This window comes from Polyodon spathula, chromosome 2, assembly GCF_017654505.1.
Source record: "Polyodon spathula isolate WHYD16114869_AA chromosome 2, ASM1765450v1, whole genome shotgun sequence".
NCBI lineage: Eukaryota > Metazoa > Chordata > Actinopteri > Acipenseriformes > Polyodontidae > Polyodon > Polyodon spathula.
The window spans coordinates 52,852,379-52,862,094 of record NC_054535.1 but is presented as its reverse complement, the minus strand read 5'-3'; the positions used below and the strand labels follow the sequence as shown (position 1 = coordinate 52,862,094).

Here is a 9,716-nt window from a genome sequence, read left to right as displayed (position 1 = left end):
AACTTAAATGTAAAAATAACAACAGACACATGAAATGTCCCTTTGCACTGGATAGCAGTTTTTAGCAGAAATATTTCTGATCTTTGATGCAGCTGCTGTCTTTTACATTGAAGACATTTTAAAGAGATCGTGCAGCTCTGTGCGGTGTACCGGAAGCAAACAAAACCGGCTGCCAGCTTCCTCAATGCAGTGTAATAGGTAGTGTGTCAGTAAGGCAAACGCTTGCTGGGTTTATTTTTAAGTGGCAAATATGTATATTTACACAATTCTTTCAGAAATAGACATTTTCAGAGGCAACTACATATTACACGGCAACAGGTACATTTCACAGAAATCGTAAATACAGCCATAGCCATAGATGAACTGCCACTGTTTCCAACAGTAGGAAAAGTTCACTTGCCAATGCTGTCCCAGACATGAACTCAGACACAATGTGTTGTTATGTTTAGGTAAAACATATCACCACATACTCTCTACTATATAGACAGCTGCTTGTGTTGTTTTGGATCCCACTGTGCACCCTTTGCATATGGATGCTTGTTATGGCACTTCCACCAAAAGGGTGACTGGGCCAGAGCCCATTCTCTTAGTCAGTGCTCCAAACTCATACTGTCAGAGTCTGTTCAAAGTGTGAGGATCTCTTTCTGCTGCTGAAGGAAATGAACAGTTTCCCAATTTCAGATCACTTTCAACTTGGTCCCAGTGGCAGGTGGAAACAAGATAGTTATTCTACAGCTTGATTTTTAGTGGTGCTGGTAAACTAAAATATGACAAAAATAGGAAGCAGCAAGGACACATGTTAAATATGTAGTGTACAAAGTTTTGTTATGTACACATGTGCATTAAATATAAATACATATTATATGCCTAAATTATTTTAAAATTTGACCGATACATAAAACAATGATTAATTTCAGAGCTAGATGACACTCTGCTTAAAATACTAAACCAATCATCCTTATAACTTTATTTTGTACTCAAAATGATTTCACCTTTCTTCTCTAAAGTGCTTTTAATGTACAGTAGTTCTATATATTGCTTGCTAGCCAAAGCTATGAATTCCTGAATTGCATGATTGTTGTTGCTTTGCTAGAGCTCTGTGTACTAAGATGAGAGTCAGATGTGTTCAACTAAATGTGTTTGTAGTCTGTAACAATCATTTCAATATGCATAAACCTAAACATCATTGTACATGTTTAGCAAAACATTTTTCAAACCAAAAAATTGAGTTTTGAAAAATCTTCCATTAACTACAACATTATTATTATTATTATTATTATTATTATTATTATTATTATTATTATTATTATTATTATTATTATTAATAATAGCTAACCTTGTCATACTCAGCTTTGTATATGTTTATTTGAGCTTTTAGCTAAATTGTGAATTAATTGTATAATGTCTTTTTACATTTCTTCGTAAAAAAGATACAGTAATAAGTATTATTGAAGTGATGCCTAATTTCATAAATTATTTAAAGCTGTTTTATAATTTTTATGTATATAATTATAATAACATCTTAGAAATACTAAAATAAACTTAATCCAATGACAAACATTTTGCTTAGAAGGCTTTTTCAAGGTCTTGAAGAGTCGAAATGTTAAAACATTTCTTTTGAGCGTTCAGCAATTATTGCTCATACCACCTTCGTGGAAAGACAGATACTGAAAAATATCCTCTGATGCGAGTTTAATTGTATCTTGGATGTATGGCTGCACCAACTGCACCTGCTGGTGTATAAAATATAAGGTGGCACTGAATTAAATATTTGTAAAATAATCCCAAATTCATAGACAATCAAGGTGAATCATAAGTGTGTAGCTTTCCATATTGTTAAAACACACTTATTGTAAAGAAACTGGACCTTTTATATGCTGAAATGTGTTATATTTTGTAACTAAAGCCATCCCTAACTAAAAGGGGAAACTAAACTTCTAGTGAGATACAATAAAACTTCTCTCATCCAAACTATTTGGAACCAGGGAATAGGGCTATTTGAAAAATCTAATTGCTTGGATAATGGGATTATTACAAAAAATTGTTAAAATTGCATTCCTAATCCATAAACCTCCAGAAATAATTACTTACAACCCCCCTCTCCTCCCTTAAACACAAAGGGCTATATTCTCAAACCCTTTTGTGCTAAAATGTCATTAGCATGATTTTTTTACATTGTAGAAATGCACCCAATAAAGTTACCAACCCAGAAATAAAAAACTAACACTTCATTAATGGGCTTAGTCTAAAATAGTTTATTATTCGTTTTAGAAATTAAAATTATGTTTTTTTATTTTCGGACAATGTTTTAGCCGATGACAATTTGGATAAATTACTTTGAGAATTCAGCCCATGATGTGTTTAAAATGTACATAATTTACAGGGATGGTTAGAAACCATTCCATTTTAAGTGAGGATTTACTTTTTCCTCTCAATGATTTATCTAAGTAAGCTCACAGCTCAGCATTGAATTTCTGCTATGCATTGGATGACACCTCTGATTTTAAATACTTTCAGAAGTACATTTTGTTTTATTGTTGCAGTTTAGCCCTGTTGTCATGGTAGGTAGGGCAAGGGTTGGTGCATTTATCTCGTACAATAAGATAGACAAAGAGAAGAAGATGAGATACCTTTTATTGGGCTAACTAAACAATAATTAATCAAGCTTTTTTCAACTTGTTCCCCAGCTGAGAAGACAGGAGAGATTCAGGAGATTCAGAGATGACGTATGTAACCTTATGAATGCTCCCATTTTGAATGTAATCACTAGCTAAAATCTCAATAAATTATCTGACTACAGAAATGTATTTTCTAACAAAACATATCCATTATGACTAAAAACAGCAGACAGTCGTGCCATTACTAAATATGAAGGAATCTGTTTCCTTAAAAATACAATATGAGGGATTCAATTCATGTTTTTTGGTTTAAAACAACAAGATAGTCCTCACTTAAACAGGTATTGATTTTAATAATGTATCAACAAGGTAGAGAGCTGTGCTAAAAAAATGTGGGGGGGGGGGGGGGGGGGGGGGGGGGTGACAAATTGAAGAAGTTAATTAGAAACATATTTTTGGCTCCAATCCTAAATATTAATTTATGAAACCTTTTTCATTGGTTGAGAAAGTTTGGCCACCAAAAAGCATAGTCCCCCAGTGCAATAACAATTGAACTGAAGGAAAAACTTGCAACAGATCCAAAGGTAAAAGAGAAGTGATATTAGCTGCAGGATATGATTTTGCGCACAACTCTTAGTTTTACAGTTTGATATGTAGCCAAGAGTTTTTAGAAAGAGGCAGTATTAACAAATTACATTTCGGAATGGCCATTTACTCGTACAGTATGCAGAAGGCATGTTTCTTTTAACACTCCATGGGCGAATTTCTCAAATATTCAATGGGCCATTAGTATAGCTTCTACATTAGTAGTAATTGCTGTTCCATATTAGACATTAGTGGCAAAGATTAGTGAAATGGACAAGATAACATGGAACAGCAACAGAACACTCTGTCTACAGATAACCCAGTTTGAAAAGGTTATACCTAGACTGTTTTGTAATATATATTTTTTTAAATGATGCCACAGTAATAAGTAGTGAAGAGAGAAATCTCCCCAATCTTTTAACATGATGTCCAGCACTATTTTAAATGTCATCATTATTTATAATAAAATATTTGGCATACATGGGAAAAGGATCTAAAACTATAAAGTGTAACATTGGTGTTGACTAGTAAAAACATGTTTGAATACATGTATACTCTTCTTCATTCACTAATTACATTTCATTAATTTGTCTTATCTTGCAAGGCCATGCTATTTACATTTTTTTGTTTGTTTTTTCTCAGTTTTCTTTTTCCATACCATAACACAGTATCAATTACAACTTTTCCATTGAATCCAAAACGCTTCTAAAACTTATGTTTGTAAAATAAATGTGGGATGGTAGCTGTTGAACTTTATCTAGATCATAACCTTTAGAACTCTTTTAATGTTAAATTTAATGGAGTTCAGTGGGGTGTGAGCCAGGGCTTCGCCCCTTCCTAATTTCACCTGCCTATCATTATTGACTAATTTCACCTGTCTGTCATCATTCACTCCCTATTTAAATCCAATCACAGCTCGGCTCTTTTTCTTGCATTTTGCTTTTTTGCATACGCTCTGACCCGTCCTCCCTCCCTGCCGGATCGCCGCAAAATATTGCACTGATTTCTCTATCTCATCATTTCTCCAATGGACTCCCAGCACCGTCTACTTCAAATGCAGACCTCTACCCAGCAACCAGACCTGCTGCCCCGGCACTACGAAGATGGAAATGCCCTGCCAGCAGGCTCAACCACCGGAGCAACTATTGTATAAGGATTGACCACTTGCAAACTCTTAAAAACCACGCACGACAACAATGTCAACATCCTGGCTGGAAGGGAGTGTATGGCGTCAATAATAATTTTTCCTTTATATCTGTTATACCCACATTGCCTTCTTCTCGCAAGTCCCAGGACAGGCTGCAGCAGCCCCTCCTCTCCAGTCATGGTCATCCCCTCCTGTCCAGCACCGCGCAGCCAAACAGATCCCATCCTTCAGCTTCATAACAACATTTTCAAGGAGATGAAGTGAAGTCCCTCATTCACCCCATTGTTGTCTCAGTTGCTTCAATTAATACACGGCTCAACGATATGGACAAATGGATTGTTTCCGACACTGAAGCAATCTCCATTACTTCAATCCCAGTATTCAATCATGGCCACCGTCTTCAGGTTCACCACTTCCGGTCCCCATAGCTAAAGTTCTTACGTACAACCGGACATTAGCCCCCCCTCAATGGTCCACTACAAGCACCTGTAGTCAGAAATCAAGTCCAGTGAACACATATGGTTTCTTCTTTTGATATTTTTGCAACATTAAGGGTTATTTTCCAAGCTCATTTTATTTTCTAAAAGGGAACATTTTCAAGTACAATTCTGATTTAGACTGCTTGCAAGTACTAAGAAATGGCTGAGTTGTTGTTTCTGTCAAATAGAATTTTTGGAAACAGGCTTCACACTGCTATTTTACTGGACTTTCCCATCCTGTACACTTCCAGTTTTCAAGGCTACTGAACTAATTTCATAATTTAGATTTTACCCCGGCAAAGCTGAATTTCACTCACTGTCCTGTCCCTGCTCGCTCAGCAGCACCAGCATTGCCTTGTCAGCAATAAACACTTGTTTATATGGATTAGATACAGACACACATATTCTCTGCACCGCCCCACAGTCACAGACACACACAAGCTCTGCACTGCCCTGTGGTAACAGATACACCTGCACTCTGGAGCACCCCGCAGTCACAGACTCGTCCCATTTTAAAAGCCTTGGCTGGCCCCCTTCGCAATCTCCTTTTGTCCCATTTGTATACAAAATTCTTTGTTCTGCTTCATCTGAACCCAGATGGAGTCTCAAATTCAAGTTCAGATGGACAAAAAATTCATGGCCGACCCCTTCTCAGCTCCGTTCCCCATCTTCAGGATTATCCCCATCGGAATAGTGACCCGCAAAATATCAGGAAAAGCGCCTGATCATCAATCTTTCCTCCCCAAGAAGCAGTTCCACTCCAGTCTCAATGCCCTAATTCCCCACAATCAATTCTCTCTTTCTTACATTACAACTTCGAACGCTGTTAAATCCATCAAAGCAGCAGGCCACACCTAGCTCGCAAAAGCGGATATTAGATGCTATTAAATCATACACATTCATCCCCGTTCAGGAACTGCGGGGAAGACAACTTTCTCCTTATATCCCCACTTTTGGACCCCCACCCCCCCGCTCAAGCATATTGCAAGCTGCCAGGAAACACTCCTCTCGCTCGGTAGCTGGTAATATCAGGTTCTTTCCTGACTTCAGCAACTTCATGGCATAGCGCCGCAAGGCCTATTCCCACTCCATTGACTTTGCTCATTCCCAAGGTCATGCGTTCTTTCTTCACCCGCCGGTTCTAAAGATTCACCACGGCTCTGTGTGTACTTAATAAAATCCTACTGTTGATGAAACATTCCTGTAACACATCAAGTAAATATAAGATAACTAATCAACCTAGATAAAATATAAATTAAAGAATTGTTCTTACATCTGCATGTTCAGAATTAACAAATAATTCTTGAGCCTGTGTTTAATGTAATGAGATAAAATTAAGTTTCTTTGTTTTTTTGTTTGCAGAGTATATAAACTGTCAAGGATGGTGATTATGTGTCAGTTTACTTTTTACTGTGTCACCATTTTTCAATTACTGATAAAAGCAAGAACTTTGTTGCAAGGTCATATTGTACAAAAATGATTCGTTTGACTTTGCTGCTAGCTTTAAAGATTTACCAAAATGTCATGCTAAAAAGCAGATTATTGGCATCTTACATTGAATATTCTTGCCATATTGAATTATGAGCCTTAGAAAATAATATGCTTTTTCAAAATCAGAATTTATTGCCCTCTGTAGAAAGCAAATACTGTTTTCCAAGCAGTGATAGCACAATGCATTAAAACATGTTCTACCACTGCAGAATGATCTTCAAGGATCCAGAGGAATTCAAAGCAGAGGATACTTTTTATTTAGGGTATGCTTTTTCTATTCTTAGTACAAAAATGTTTTTTAATTGAATAATGTGTATGGATTGTATTGGGGGAATAAGACAACTTAGCATACCCCTTTATAGATAACCAGGTATAAGCATGTCTGCTAGTTCAATAATTGTATCTAATGTGCGCTGTCACTGCCAAAATATATATACTGAACAAAAATATAAAGGCAACATGTAAAGTGTTGGTCCCATGTTTCATGAGCTGAAATAAAAGATCCCAGAAATTTTCCATATGCACAAAAAACTTATTTCTCTCATGCTTTGTGCACAAATTTGTTTACATCTGTTAGTGAGCATTTCTCCTTTGCCATGATAATCCATCCACCTGACAGGTGTGGCATATCAGGAAGCTGATTAAACAGCATGATCATTACACTGGTGCACCTTGTGCTGGGGACAGTAAAAGGCCACTCTAAAATGTGCAGTTTTGTCACACAACACAATGCCACAGATGTCTCAAGTTTTGAGGGAGCATGCAATTACCATGCTGACTGCAAGAATGTCCACCAGAGCTGTTGCCAGAGAACTGAATGTTCATTTCTCTACCACAAGCCGCTTCCAACGTCGTTTTAGAGAATTAGTCGTTAGGCAGTACATCCAACCAGCCTCACAGCCACAGACCACGTGTAACCACGCCAGCCCAGGACCTCCACATCCGGCTTCTTCACCTGCGGGATTGTCTGAGACCAGCCACCCGGACAGCTAATGAAACTGTGGGTTTGCACAACCGAAGAATTTCTGCACAAACTGTTAGAAACCATGTCAGGGAAGCTCATCTGCATCTGAATCCCAGTTTCAACTGTACCGGGCAGATTGCAGACAGAGTGTATGGCGTCATGTGGGCGAGCGGTTTGCTGATGTCAACGTTGTGAACAGAGTGCCCCATGGTGGGGGTGGGGTTATGGTATGGGCAGGCATAAGCTACGGACAACGAACACAATTGCATTTTCTCGATGGCAGTTTTAATGCACAGAGATACAGTGACGAGATCCTGAGGCCCATTGTCGTGCCATTCATCCGCTGCCATCACCTCATGTTTCAGCATGATAATGCACGGCCCCATGTCGCAAGGATCTGTACACAATTCCTGGAAGCTGAAAATGTCCCAGTTCTTCCATGGCCTGCATACTCACTAGACATGTCACCCGTTGAGCATGTTTGGGATGCTCTGGATCGACGTGTAAGATGGAATGTTCCAGTTCCCGCCAATATCCAGCAACTTCGCACAGCTATTGAAGAGGAGTGGGACAACATTCCACAGGCCACAATCAGCAGCCTGAACAACACTATGCGAAGGAGATGTGTCGCACTGCATGAGGCAAATGGTGGTCACACCAGATACTGACTGAATTTCTGATCCACGCCCCTACCTTTATTTTTTAAGGTATCTGTGACCAACAGATGTATATCTGTATTCCCAGTCATGTGAAATGCATAGATTAGAACCTAATGAATTTAGTTCAATTGACCGATTTCCTTATATGAACTGTAACTTAATATGAACTCAGCAAAATCTTTGAATTGTTGCATGTTGCGTTTATATTTTTGTTCAATGTATTTTTACCTAAACAAGCATGATGGTACTTGTATAGGTAAATAATAAAATTGCTTAAATTAAAATATATACAGTATTTAGAAACAATAGACTATATGATTATTAAATTAAAACATTTAACAGAATAATTGTAATGTTTAATATACTGTCAACTAGTTTGTAATCAATGCTATGAAATCTATTTTACAGCCAAGGAACGGAAAGCGGTCAACAACCTGCCAAAAAGGTACAGACATATCCTAATCCCAATTACAGACTTGAAGTAAAAATGTATAAGAAACTATATCAAGTAGTCAAACATTTTGTCTAATGCCTTCATTACACCTTCTGCTTCTCTAAGAGAACGTTGAATTTTAAATTAAATTTTAAATGAATACGTTTAGAGTATAATTTAATTGAAACAAAATTACAAATTCAGGCTAACAGGCATAAGTGACAATCTGTTTTACTAAATGCAACAAAAAGAAACAAATTATATAATACTTATGTACTGTTAATACAATATATGCATCAACAAACAACCCCTGAGGAAAACCCCAGCAAGATTAATATATGAAGTGTGGCAGTATTTGGATCCACCACTCTTTAGATCATTATAATAGACTCCAATGTGCTGTGCCATAATTACTGAGTTTGCACAGTTACTGAGTATTTTAGTTTTATATGTTTTTTAAACTGTTCGATTTTAGTATCAGTAACACCATTCACAGCCCAATGTATTTTCTGTACATTCCTCAGTTTAGTACTGAATAGCACATACATCTTTCAATGAAACTGATCTTTCTGTTTTTACAGATTTCTGTCTGTTTGGACACTTGTACATAAAATGAATGGAGAAGAATACAATGCAAATGGATCTTACAAGCGTTACTGTTCTCTAGCTTGTTATTTATCTATTTTGAATGTAAAACAAAATCAAATAAATACATTTTGGTTAAAGTATTGTTTGTTTAAATATAATCTATTATTCAAATAATAACAAAAAAAAAACAGCATCCTGAAATCTTCTGTTTTTATTGTTAGATGTGTCGTGTCTGTCAAATTTTAACAAAAAAAAAAAAAAAAAAAAAAACACTATTTTTACTGGAACAGAAGTAAAAGCCTATGGTGATGTTCTCATCTTGTTGGGTATAGAGACTGTTAGTAGGAGGATAACGATATACAGCTCTACTTACCCACATATTGTTCCAGCTCATATGTTTCTATCATTTGTTTCCAAGAGCCTTATTATAGGTCACAGCTTTGGTACAGGGATATTTATTTTTTATAACCTACTTACCTTCTCTATAATATCACCAATTCAAGAAAGTGAGAGTTTTTAAAAATTAAAATGTATTAAGAATAAAGCACATCTTTAGGCTTAATGCTTTTCAAGATCAGTGGATCCAAGTGATTTCATAAACAGCTGGGTTGGATGGTGAAATACCGGATGTATTAATATACAATATATGAAGCCCAATACTTTACTAAATATGAGTTGAGACACCAGCCTCGTGAATGTTGATCCCCTTGACAAATCATCTGTTATTATATATAAGTATCAAGGCAAGGGAT

The 9,716-nt window shown here is 36.7% G+C and overlaps 1 long non-coding RNA gene across 1 annotated transcript; it reads left to right on the top strand.

Moving 5' to 3' along the window:
• The first annotated feature begins 2,692 nt into the window (after nucleotides 1-2,692).
• On the top strand, nucleotides 2,693-8,998 carry LOC121328066. The gene is made up of 4 exons (XR_005951637.1): nucleotides 2,693-2,726; nucleotides 6,530-6,583; nucleotides 8,352-8,388; nucleotides 8,958-8,998. It is a non-coding gene; the product is annotated as an uncharacterized LOC121328066 (long non-coding RNA).
• The last annotated feature ends 718 nt before the right edge of the window (nucleotides 8,999-9,716 follow it).